Here is a 13,752-nt window from a genome sequence, read left to right on the forward strand (position 1 = left end):
GCGCGAGGGGCGGCGGGTCGCGCGGGCTTCCCCGCCGGCTCCCCTGCAGGCCGGTCCCCCGCAAGCCGAGCGCACGAAAGGGCGCCCGCTGCGCTTTCCCTCCCGAAGGTGGGCTGCAGGGCCCAAGCCTAAACCCTGAGACAACAACACGCGCACCACGCCGCCACGGGGGACGAGAGGCCGGGCGCCCACCTGCCCGGACACCCTGCATTTCTGGAATCACCGGACGCCTGTGTAAATTTCCGTTCGGCGTGTCATTTGCCAAAGGCCACTCAAGATCAGGGGACAGGATGCCTCCTCTCCAAGGGTCCAGCCAGCCCACCCACTAAAATTACAGGACACAATGCCTCCGTTCCAAGGGCCCTGCCAGCCCACCCACTCAAATTAGGGGAGACAACGCCTCCTCTCCAAGGGTCCAGCCAGCCCACCCACTCAAGATCAGAGGGACAAAATGCCTAACTAAAACACCACAAAACAAAAACACAAAAAACTGGAGAGAGGAAGGAAAGGGTGTCCTCAAAAATAAAAAAGCTAAGCACGTTGACAGCGCTAAGAATAAACTACCAGGAAAAAGAAACCCTACATGTCAGATCATAAAGTACGGAAGGGCAAGCCCGCCGGCAGTCCAGGCCCGGGGGGACCGGGGTCCCCAGCCCTACAGAGCCAACGGCAGCCCGGCTCGGGCGCCCCTCGGAAGCGCGGGGTCCCCGCGGCCGAGTCTGCGCCCCCGGCCGGCCCCGGCTCCCCTCTGCCCACCCTGCGCGCGGGGGCTGGACACGGCCGCGGAGAACCACGGCGGGGCGGGAAGGGGGGCTCCAAAGAGGGTCTGGCGACTCGAGTCGCTCCGTTTCTCGGTGGGCTCAGCGCGCGCCGTGGGGGAAGAGGGGCGGGGGTCCGGGAAGAGGGGACGGGTGGCACTCACGTAGACCGGCAGCGGCCACGGGTAGACGGCGGGCTCGGCCCCCACGGACGACTCCAGCCTGGGCTCCAACTTCTCCCCCATGTCTTCGCGCGCGGCCCCCGCACCAGGCTAGTCTGGCGGTTGGGGGGAGGGGCGGGACGCCCGCCGGCGGGGGCGGGGCAGGCGGGCAGGCGGGCGGGCGGGCGGGCGGGCGGGCGGGAGGCTGAGGGGAGGGGGCCTGGCCTGGACCTCAGCCACCGCCGCCGCCGCCGCCGCCGCCGCCGCGCTCCCGTCTGGCCCCCGGCTCCCTCTTTGTGGTCACAGGCCCGGGACCTCCAGCGCTGCCGCCAACTCGGGCCGGCGTGAGGCGAGCACAATGAGCCGGGGCCGGGCTGAACCACTCACTCGCGGCGCGCGCGCGCCGCCCACCCCGTGGACTCGCCCGCTCCACCTACGCACGCACGCACGCACGCACGCACGTCTTCGGCTGCCCCCGGCCACCCGCACTGGCCCGAAGTCGGGACCCGGGGAGACCCCCTCGGGGCTTGGGGTGGCGGGTTCGACTCCCGCCCTTGACGTACCCTGACACACACACACACACACACACACACACACACACACACACACACACACACACACACCCCTACCCAATAATAAGACTATAATTCCTCATTAAATATGACAGCCGGAATCCCGGCTTCTGTTCACAAAAATGCCCTGTATTTAGCCTATGCTAGGCACCAGACCCTGGACGCTCAGTACTGGCAAAAAAGGAAATGCCCTGCCCTCATGGCGCTGCCATTTTAATTGGAATAGTAGTGACAATGGTCAAGGGAGAAAATAAAGTGTCATCATCGCCACGGGGATGGTTAATCTCATGTGCGCACTGCGTGGGGCCCCGGCAACCACAAACATTATTCCAGATGTGGCCAGGAAGGTATTTTTCAGAAGAGATGAACACTGAAATTGGTCCACTTTGGGTAAAGGAGATTGTCAATGCCGTGGCGTGGGTGGGCCTCGTCCATCAGCTGAAGGACTGGAGAGAAAAATGAGGTTCCGAAGAAAGAGGGAACTGTTCCTCCAATGGCCTTGGGACATCAGCTCTTCCCTGTGTCTCCAGCCCAGAGTCCTGCCCTGACTTGCCTGCCTCACGGTCACATGAGTCAACTCCTTAAAACAAAACTATATATGTAAAAATACTGAATATATACAAGCCTATTAATTTGTATATGTGTGCATACATATTATATATATGTATACACATATGTTTATATGTGCGTGCGTTTGTAGTATATGTGTAAGTACTATATACAGTATACATACAAGCCTATATATTTGTGTGTATATATTGTATACATGTATGTATGTGCATATATATAGTATACATTTTATAAATGTGAACATGCTGTGTATATACACACACCCATATATTGATATATGGGTGTGTGTAGATATACAGTTTATGTACACTGTATGTATGTATACAGTGTGTATTTATATATAGGTGTGTATATATGTTGTATACCTGTATGTGTATATGTTTCTAGGTGTTACATGTATATATGTATATACTGTTATATACACACTTGCGTATGTATTTATATGTGTATGTACATGCGCATATTTACATATAGGTGTGTATGTGTGTGTATACATTGTATATATGTATATATCTGATATATATGATATATGTACGTGTACATACGATGAATTTATATATACAGTACATATATATTTTTATGCTATATGCTTTTATATGTAGGTGTATATGTGTGTCTATATGTATGTACGTGTACGTATTGCATGTATTATATGTGTATGTATGTATACTGTCTATATACACACCTAAATATCTTTGTATGTGTGTCTATATGTATGACATATATGTACCTAGGTGTGTATATTGCATATGTTATACGTATGTGTGCATACTGTATACATACAAACGATGCATTTTATATGTGTGTATGTATAGTGTCTATGTATGTGGGTATTGTATATGTTATGTGCATATGTGTGTATACATACTGTAGATATACAAACTATGCCTTTTATATGTGTGTATACAGGTAGGTGTGTATTGTATATACTATATGTGTATATGTGTGTATGCATACTGCATAGATACACTGCTGTATATTTTTGTACGCGTGTACATATGTACGTGTGTGTGTATATACACACACACACCCTATGGCTTCTGTTTGTCTGGAGAACCCTCACTGATACGGACACTTATGACAATTGAGCACCTGCTCTTTGCCAGCCAGGGAGCCAAAGGCTTGTCCTTGCGGTGTCTCCCTTAAGTGTCACAAGTCCCAGGAGGGAAGGTGATGCGGCTGCTACCAGTTGAGGTGCCTCAGGGTCAGAGAGGTGCACAGGGTGGGGGGCTGGAGCCTGGTGGAGCCCAGGTGGAGTTCTAGCAGCAGTACAGCCTAGCAGTCCCACTTCCCCGGGTGCTTCTCACAAAGACGCCAAGGGAGAGACGGGATCTGAAGGAGGGGATGAGGAAGCTTCCGTGGGTCCGCAAGCCCAGACCAAGGCTGACTCGTCAAGGGTGTTAGAGGTCAGGACTGTGGTTACCCTGGGGGTGGGCTTACACAGAGCCATTCACATTCTGAAAAAGTATCCATTCTGCTCTTGTTTGTATGTTTACCCCCCTCCCCCAAATCTTTTAAAAACAGATTCTCTTGGTTGCTGGGAACACACACGGGGAAGTTGTGTGTGAGGGGGTGTGATCCAGGGGACAGGGAGGATAAGCCCCCCCACTCGTAGGGCCAGGAGTGGCTCAGCTTTGTGAGCTGAGGATGGCCCACGAGGTCCCAGAGAGAAGGGTCCCTGCTCCGTCCCTGCTCTGTGCACCCCATTCCCAGCCTGAGAAGCCCAGAGCCACCCCCCGCAACACACACACACACACACCAGGGAGGAGAGCCAGTCACCCTGGCTCCCAGGCTCTGGCTCCAAGGCTCCCGGCACTAGGAGCTCTTTTCAGCTTTCATGCTCTGTCTGTCTCTCGCCCGCCCTCCCTCCCTCCTCCGCTTCTTCCCCTCCCGCTCCATCTGTCCTCCCCTCCAGCCTGCATTTCTACACAGGATGGCTCACAGACAGCTGCTCCCCGTGCCCACCTGCCACCATTCGATGGATGTCAAAGCAAACCCTGGGGACTTCCCTGGAGGTCCAGTGATTAAGACTCCGAGCTTCCACTGGCAGGGGGCGCGGGTTCGATCCCTGGTCAGGGAAATAAGATCCCACATGCCGCACGGCATGGCCAAGAAAAATAAATGAATAAAAAATAAAGTTATAGTGATGAAACAGCCCTAGTCGTGCAAGGATGGGACGTATAGCTCTATGGTATAGAATAAAGGTCCAGAAACAGATCTATGAGAACTTGATATGACAGAAAGTGGGGAAATTAAGGAGTTTTCAATAAATGGCATTAGGACAATTGCATATCCATGTGGGAAAAAGTAAATTAGAAAAAAAAAAAAAAAGGCAAGCCCTGGTCAGGTGTGACCTTGGGCCCAGGGCCATTGGCACACGTTGTCATGTGGGATGTTCTTCCTTAGACTCCTCCCTCCCCCCTGTGTCACTGTCACTTCCTCCAGAACCTTCCTGGACTCCCCTACACAAGCCCGGGGTGTGCCCTCACCCGCCCTGGATCACCAGAATTCCCATCCCGGCCCACCCTTCCCTGCCAGGTAAAGAACTGTGCATGGTCAATAAGACCATAGAGGTCATTGGCCATTGCTATTGCAGCTGGAATTGTTACTGTGTTTAGATAGGGTGACCAACACCCGCCCCCAGTTTGCCCAGGACCGCTCAGGTTTGAGCGCTGGAACTCTGGGGAAACCCTCAGTCCCGGGGAACCCCAGAAGGCTGATCAGCCTATTTAGGACGGATCTTTCACTTGATCTCCCAACCCCCGAGAGCCAGAAAGGGAATCTCCCCCCTCCTTCCATTGTAACCTTCATTCATCCATCCACTCATCCCTTTATTCAACTCCTTTATTCAGCAAGTATTTATGAAGCATCTACTACACAGCAGACACTCTTCTAGGTGCTGGGGACATAACAGCATCCCTGTCCTCAAAGAGCTCACGTTCTAGCGAGGGCAGCAAACAGTCGACTGAGAAGGTGTGATTTATCACATGGCGATGATGTCTCGGAGACCACTGCAGGGCAGAGGAGGTGGGAGAGGAAAGGGGCAGGTCTAAATGCAGGCGCTGACGGGATTGGGGCAGACCTTGCCCTGGGCCAGGCTGGTTGCTTCAACACAGCTGTCCTCGCCCAGGGCCATCCTGCCCCCGCCTCACCCAGTTCTTCCGTGATGTGTGGGGAAAATCTGTGGTTGTCACAACTGGGGGGGAGGGGCCCCTGGAATCAAAGGGGTGTGGCCAGGGCTGCTGCTAAACCCCACACAGTGCCCAGGAGGGGCCCTCAGCAGAGGATGACCCGCCCCGAATAACCCCAGTGCCGCAGGGGAGACCCTGCACTAATATTATTCAGACCCGCTGGTGCCCCCAGATTCCTGCACAGGCAGGGACTCTAACCGGGTCACCTCTGTATCCCGAGGTGACCTAGAGTGGGGCAGTCAGGAGGGCTGAGATGGGCATCGGGGGTGAAATGACAAATCTCTGTGCCCACTCTCCGCGCCGCACCCCAGGGGCGATGGCCTCTATCTCCTCCCTGTGCAGGTAGCTTTTCCCTGAGCCATTTCTTCTTGTCAAGGTCCCTGTCGCAGGTTGGGTTCCCCAAAGATGACGTTGAGAGCAAGGATTGGAGTGCAGGTGGTTGATGTGAGACGTGCAGCAACAGATACAGCTGCCATAGGGTCCCACAATTCCACTCCTGGGCATAGATCTGGAGAAAACTCTAATTCAAAACTATACACACACCCCTGGGATCTCCTTGGTGCTCCAGTGGTTAAGACTCCGTGCTTCCAGTGCGGGGGGCATGGGTTCCATCTCTGGTCAGGGAACTAAGATCTCACATGCTGTGTGACAAAAAAAAAAAAGAAAGAAAGAAAGAAAAAGAAAGAAAGAGAGAGAGGGAGAGAGAGAAAGAAAGAAAGAAGGGAAGGAAGCAAGGAAGAAAGAAAGGAAGAAAGAAATAAAGGAAGAAAGGAAGAAAGAAAGAAAGGAGGAAAGAAAGGGAGGAAGAAAGGAAGAAAGAAAAAAAAAAGAAAGACAAGATACATGCACCCCAATGTTCATTGCAGCACTATTTACAATAGCCAAGACATGGAAGCTACCTAAATGTCCACTGATGGATGAATGGATAAAGAAGATGTGGTACATATATACAATGGGATATTATCCAGCCATAAAAAGAATGAAATAATGCTATTTGCAGCAATGTGGATGGACCTAGAGATTACCATACTAAGTGAAGTAAGTCAGAAGAGAAAGACACATATCATATGATCTCACTTATATGTGAAATCTAAAATACGACACAAATGAACTCGTCTACGAAACAAAAACAGACTCACAGACATAGAGAACAGACTTGTGGTTGCCAAGGGGGAGAAAGAGTGAGGGAGGGTTGGATTGGGAGTTTGGGGTTAGCAGATGCAAACTATTAAATATAGGATGGATAAACTACAACATCCTACTGTCTAGCACAGGGAACTATATTCAACATCCTGTGATAAGCCATAATGGAAAAGAAAAAAGTTTTACTTATAGGTTCCATCCCTAACTGAGCTGGCCCATCCCCTCCCATGGTTCTAAGTGCAGCCCGAGGCTGCAGACTTCCCACCGTGGTCTTCAGCTCCAGAGCAAGCCACCTGCAAACCACCCACATCTTTCCAGGGGCTGGCAACTCTCCTTTGCTACTGATTCCAAGACACATCCAGATAGCAAAAATGTGACCATGAAAAGAAACTCAGGCATGTTCAAATCAGGGAAATAACATTCTTATCTCTGTTCAGTACTCGCTTAATTTTAGAATAGCTTAGAGTTACAAAAAAGTGGCAAAGATCTGTACAGAGTGTAGAGTGCCGTGGACCCTGACCCAGTAACCCTATCTCCAACACGTTAGTACGTTAGTATGACATGTTTATCCAACTAAGGAACCAAGATGGATACATTGTTATTAACTAAAGTCCACAGTTCATTAGCATTTCCCTAGTTTTCCCCTAACATCCTTTTTCTGTCCCAGTCTCCTCTGGGCTGTGACATTTCTCAGATGTCCCTGGGTTTTGATACCTTGAAAGTTTTGAGGAGGACTGGTCAGGTATTTTGTCCCTCAATTTGTTTGTCTGTTTGTTTTCTGATGTTTTCTTATGGTTGGTCTGGAGTTATGGGGTTTGGGGCGGAAGATCCAGACAGAGATAAAAATGCCATTCTCCTCAGGTCACATCAAGGATACACACCATCAACGGGACTTATGACAAATGATTTTACCCTTGATCACCTGGCCAGTAGCGTCTTTTTTTTTTTTTTTTTTTTTGCTGCGTTGGGTCTTCGTTGCGTGCGGGCTTCTGTAGTTGTGCATGGGGGCTCAGTAGTTCTGGCTCCCAGGATCTAGAGCGCAGGCTCAGTAGTTGTGGCCCACGGGCTTAGTTGATCTGCGGCACCTGGGATCTTCCCGGACCAGGGCTTGAACCTGTGTCCCCTGCACTGGCAGGCGGATTCTTTTCTTTTCTTCTTTTCTTTTGCAACCAAAACTTTAATCCCAAGGATTCTCACAAAACATATTACAAATGACAGCATGAAAAAAAAAATTGCACAGTAACTCAAAGTTCAGCTCTACAATACTCTTAATCCGGCAGGACATTGGTATCTTGATCATCTCAGATTTCCAAAAAATATTACAAAGAGCTATGTATTCATGTACAGCAATCACAGAGGGGACTTATGACCTAACTCAAAGGTAAACTAACTTCCTTGTAACTTCTTAGATTCTCAACTCCCTGGACAACCTCTTGTCCCGTGTGAAGACTAGTGGAATTTTTAAACCTCTAATCTAGGGTAAGGGTGCGGCTTTCATTTTTACCTGCTGGCTTGTGTTCACAGCACCTTTTAAAGACTGCTTGCTTAACTACAGCTGCATACCATATCCCAGCTACAGAAAGTCTTTTACACGTTTGCCAGTGTTGTTTCCATAATAGTAAACATCACACTTTAGGTGGGCAGGAGTTAAAGTTTTATTATCAGTCTAGGCAAGACCAAAAATTCAAAGCAAATTCAATTTTGCTTAAGGGAACATTGGAAGGTAACAATTCTTCATATCACATGCCTCATGTGACCCATTTCAAACCATAGAGAATGACACCTTTATGGGTCACTGTCCCAAGAGACAAACAAATGTGAACAACTAAAACATTTAAAAAGTGCACCAAGCTTCAGAAGTCTCAAACCAAACTTGAATTTTCTGTACATACTCCTGTCAAATGAAGTTATTGCCTGTACACCACTCCTCTTGCAAAGTGGTCTTCTATTTCCTTTCATTTGACCTAGATCGGCTAGGAGACCTAGAGAAAGATCGGGACGGCTTGTGATTTCTCTCCTGGGACAGTCATCTCTCTCTTCTCCTATATCTAGAAAGGGACCTGCTCTGGCTGACGGAGAAGGCTCTCCATCTTGGAGATGTGTGGGAGGTGGAGGACTCCTCCTCCGATAATCATCTCGAGGGCGACGACCCCAAGAAGGAGGCGGTCACGATTTCGACTTCTCTTTTCCCCATTCGACAGGTCCACTCTTACTCGGCAGCCACATAGTGTTCTCCCATCTAGTTCTCGGACAGCATCGGCTGCATCTCGGGGATCTTCACATTCAACAAGAGCGAAGCCGGGAGGGCTTTTAGCAACCCACACACTTCAGAGTGGTCCGTAATAGCCTAAATCTCGTTCCAATTCAGCCTTGTTACCACTGTTTGCAAGATTCCCTACATAAACTTTACAGTCCAACGGACAGGAATCACGATGCAAGACCCTCGTGGCCTCCTGTTTTTCACGGGCCACAGGGTGGTCCCGGGCCTCTAGAATCTGGCAGCTGAATCTGCTCGCACAAGCTGTCCTGTGGGGATGCTTTTCCCCCTATGTGTCCAGCCCGGGGCCCCGCGGTCTTGGCCCGGCCTCCCCGGTGAGAGGGTGAACCCCAGCTCCCTGGAGCAGACACTCAGAGCCCTGGTGACCGGACTCACGGCTGACGGGGCTGGAGCGGCGGCTGGACATGTGTGGCCAGCCTGGTGGTGTTTGGCCCCCTCTGCAGTTCCAGTTCCAGCTGAGAAAGAGCCTCCCTGTGTTATTTTCTCCTGGTTGTGTAAGGATCCCCGGTGTCATCTGACAGAAATGTAGATGGTGTGTTCTTTCTCTCTTTTCTCCCTGCTTCCTCTCCTCCCTCTCTCCCTCCCTGTCCCTCTTTCCCTGTTCTGCTCTCCCTCTACCTCTTTCCCTCTCCCTCTCTCTCTCTCCCTCCCTCTCTCTCCATCTGTCTCTCCCTCTCTCCCTCCCTCTCTCTCTTTCCTCTCCCTCTTTCCTCTCCCTCTTCCCTCTCCTCTCCCTCTGTCCCTGCCTCTCTCCCTGTGCCTGTTTCCCTGTCCTTGTTTCCGTGTTCCGCTCTGCCTCTACCTCTGTCTCTCCCTCTCTGGGAGGGAGTGAGGGAGATGGAGAGACGGAGGGAGAGGGAGAGTTGGAGAGAGAGGGAGAAGAGGGAGGAGAAGGAGGGAGGCAGAGGGAGGGAGGGAGAGGTCTCTTCCTCCCTCCCTCTGCCTCTCTCCTCCTCCTCTCCTTCTCTCCCTCACCCTCTCTCCCTCTCCATCCCTCCATCATTTTCCCTCCTGCTCCCTCTCCCTCTCTCCCTCCCAGAGAGGGAGAGACAGAGGGAGAGGGAGAGGGGGGAGAGAGGGACACGGAGAGGGAGGGAGGGAGACAGAGAGGGAAGCAGGCACCCTCTCTCCTTCTCCCTCTCCCTACCTCCTTCTCCGACTCCCCCTCTCCTTCGCTCCCTCCCTCTCCTCTCCCTCTGTCTCTCCCTCTCCCTCCCTCCCTCTAGGAGAGGGAGAGGAAGGGAGGGAGAGGGAGAGGGAGAGATGTCTCGCCCTCCCTCCCTCTCCCTCGCCCTTTCCCTTCCTCTCTCCCTCTCCCTCCCTCCTTCTCCCTCTCCCTCCCTCTGTCTCTCCCGCTCCCTCCGTCTCTCCCTCTCCCTCCGTCTCTCCCTCTCCCTCCGTCTCTCCCGCTCCCTCCGTCTCTCCCGCTCCCTCATTCCCTCTCAGACAGGGAGAGATGGAGGGAGAGGCAGAGATGAGGGAGAGGAGCAGAGGGAGGGGGGAGAGAGGGAGAGGGAGAGAGGGAGAGAAGAAGGAGAGAGGGAAAGGGAGGGAGGAAGAGACCTCTCTCTCTCTCCCCCCTCTCTCTCCTTCTCCCTCTCCCTTGTCTCTGCCTCTTCCTCCGTCTCTGGGAGGGAGTGAGGGAGATGGAGAGACGGAGGGAGAGGGAGAGGGAGGAGAGGGAGCGAGGGAGTGGGAGAGAGGGAGCGAGAGAGGGATAAAGGGAGGGAGAGAGGGATAGAGGGAGGGAGGGAGAGACGTCTTTGTCTTTCCTTCCCTCCCTCTCTCCCTCTCCCCCCTCCCTCTCCTGCTCTCTCTCCCTCCACCTCCTTCCCTCTCCAGAGAGGGAGAGGGAGCAGGAGAGGGAGAGAGGGAGGGAGAGAGGGAAAGGGAGAGAGGAAGACACCTCTCTCTCTCTCCCTCCCTCCCCCCTCTCTCTCCCTCTCCCTCTCCCTTGTCTCTGCCTCTTCCTCCGTCTCTGGGAGGGAGTGAGGGAGATGGAGAGACGGAGGGAGAGGGAGAGGGAGGAGAGGGAGCGAGGGAGTGGGAGAGAGGGAGCGAGAGAGGGATAAAGGGAGGGAGAGAGGGATAGAGGGAGGGAGGGAGAGACGACTTTGTCTTTCCTTCCCTCCCTCTATCCCTCTCTCTCCCTCTCCCCCCTCCCTCTCCTGCTCTCTCTCCCTCCACCTCCTTCCCTCTCCAGAGAGGGAGAGGGAGCAGGAGAGGGAGAGAGGGAGGGAGAGAGGGAAAGGGAGAGAGGAAGACACCTCTCTCTCTCTCCCTCCCTCCCCCCTCTCTCTCCCTCTCCCTCTCCCTTGTCTCTGCCTCTTCCTCCGTCTCTGGGAGGGAGTGAAGGAGATGGAGAGACGGAGGGAGAGGGAGAGGGAGGAGAGGGAGCGAGGGAGTGGGAGAGAGGGAGCGAGAGAGGGATAAAGGGAGGGAGAGAGGGATAGAGGGAGGGAGGGAGAGACGACTTTGTCTTTCCTTCCCTCCCTCTATCCCTCTCTCTCCCTCTCCCCCCTCCCTCTCCTGCTCTCTCTCCCTCCACCTCCTTCCCTCTCCAGAGAGGGAGAGGGAGCAGGAGAGGGAGAGAGGGAGGGAGAGAGGGAAAGGGAGGGAGGAAGACACCTCTCTCTCTCTCCCTCCCTCCCCCCTCTCTCTCCCTCTCCCTCTCCCTTGTCTCTGCCTCTTCCTCTGTCTCTCCATCTTTGGGAGGGAGTGAGGGAGATGGAGAGACGGAGGGAGAGGGAGAGGGAGGAGAGGGAGCGAGGGAGTGGGAGAGAGGGAGCGAGAGAGGGATAAAGGGAGGGAGAGAGGGATAGAGGGAGGCAGGGAGAGACGTCTTTGTCTTTCCTTCCCTCCCTCTATCCCTCTCTCCCTCTCCCCCTCTCTCTCCCTCTCCCCCCTCCCTCTCCTGCTCTCTCTCCCTCCACCTCCTTCCCTCTCCAGAGAGGGAGAGGGAGCAGGAGAGGGAGAGAGGGAGGGAGAGAGGGAAAGGGAGGGAGGAAGACACCTCTCTCTCTCTCCCTCCCTCCCCCCTCTCTCTCCCTCTCCCTCTCCCTTGTCTCTGCCTCTTCCTCTGTCTCTCCATCTCTGGGAGGGAGTGAGGGAGATGGAGAGAGGGAGGGAGAGAGGGAGGGAGGGAGGGAGGGAGAGACGCCTTTGTCTTTCCCTCCCTCCCTCTATCCCTCTCCCTCCACCTCCTTCCCTCTCCAGAGAGGGAGACAGAGAAGGAAGCAGGCACCCTCTCCGGAGAGGGAAGGAGGTGGAGGGAGAGGGAGAGGGAGCAGGAGAGGGAGAGAGGGAGAGAGGGAGAGAGGGAGAGGGAATGAGGTATCGGAAGAGCGGAACAGGGAAACAGGGACAGGGAAAGGGGGACAGGGAGAGAGGGAGAGGGAAAGAGGGAGAGGGAGAGAGGCAGAGGGAGAGATGGAGGGAGAGTGAGAGTGAGAAGCAGGGAGGTAGAGGGAGGGAGGGAAGGAGAGAGAGAGGGAGACAGAGAGGGAGAGAGGGAGAAGGGCTGATGGGGGCTCCCTCCCCCTCCCCTCCTCTCCCCACTGCTTTCTCTTTCTTCTGCTTCAACAAACACCAGGCGCCTTTTAGATCAGCCCTGAAGTCAACGTTGATGCTTGGACGGCTTGACCTCCCCGCTGCCTTCCAGCCCGGGACCACAGCTGGGAGATGAAGTCTGCGGGGTCCTGGGCAGCGGCGGCGGGCTGCACAGGCACCTCCTCTGACGCCCAATCTCTCCTCCTTTACGAGGCAGCCGCCAGCTCCCCTCCCTGACTCCCCAAGATTTGGGGCCTTTTTAATATGTGTCGATAATGCCATGAGCTACTATTTAACTTTTCCACGAGGACCCATCTCCCGAAATGCAGTGCTTTTCAGCCTTGGCTGCACTAGAGAACCCCCAGGGAAGGGAGAGACGTCTGTACCTCCCTCCCTCTCCCTCTCCCTCTCCCTCCTCCTCTCCCTCTCCTTCTGGGGTGATGCCCGATGAGCTCAGATTCGCAGATGTTCCCCCCATCTCCTCTCTGTGCCTTGCGTGGGGTCTGGGCCTTCTCACTGTGGCCCGGGTATGGCCTTGACATTCAGACATCGGTTCCTGCAAGGACACTTGCGTTTGGTCCATACCGCGTGTGGCTGCAGTCTGTGCTTCTCCTGTTCAGCATCTTCAGTAGATGGGGGCTGTGCGTGAGCCCTTCATCTTCCCCGCAGACACCACTGGTGCTTGCTCGGCCTCGTGGGTGATGTGGGGGGCATGGGGGACAGTCCTGTGTCCCCACCTTCTTGGGCTGCAGACAGGCCACGTTGGTCCTGTGGTGACTGGGGGCTCCCAGGAGAACCCCACCGCAGAGCCGGAGAGGTGGCCCCAGAGAAGGTGGCGTACGCCCGCCTGGGGCAGGGCCTCACCAGCCAGCCCCGGGCCACCTGCAGCAACAGGCGTCTCGCCGTCCATGGGGCTGGGTGTTCGGGCACCGTGGGGATGACCTGCTGTCTGCACGGCAGCCGAGTCTGTATTGTTGAGCCCGGGGAGGCCCCTGGGTGGCTCCTGGAGAGCCTGGTCACATTTCTTCCTGCCTTTGGCCTTAGAGCTCATCACGGTTCACGCCGTTTCTGGTCCCAAAAGGACCTGTGTTCATAAAGACCACGTGTTAGGACAGCACCAAAGTGTCTAGAAATCCGGGCCAGGAGGAGGAGGGAGGGGGATTGGCTGTGCCCGCCAGTGGCCTGAGAGCCCTGCCCGCCCTCAGAGACCTGGCCCGGGGCCCGTGGGGAGGGCGTGGCCCACGGTCCCCAGCGCTGGCCGTCTCTGGGTTCCAGGAGAACTGCGCGATCCTCGGGGAGCTGGTAAGGCTGCAGGCTCAGAAGTCCCGCCTGCTGGGGTTCAGCACGCGTGCCGACTCCGTGCTGGAGATGAACATGGCCAAGACCAGCCAGGTGGTGGCCACTTTCCTAGGTAACCCCGCCTCCCCGAGGGTCAGGCGGACCTTGACTGGACGTGGTGCTGCCTGAGACCCGACTGTGTCAGCCCTTGGGGGTCGCCTTCCCCAACCCTTCATTCTGCCTCGAGGGGCG

The sequence above is a fragment of the Eschrichtius robustus genome, chromosome 1 (genome assembly GCF_028021215.1).
Source record: "Eschrichtius robustus isolate mEscRob2 chromosome 1, mEscRob2.pri, whole genome shotgun sequence".
In the NCBI taxonomy this organism is placed as follows: Eukaryota; Metazoa; Chordata; class Mammalia; order Artiodactyla; family Eschrichtiidae; genus Eschrichtius; species Eschrichtius robustus.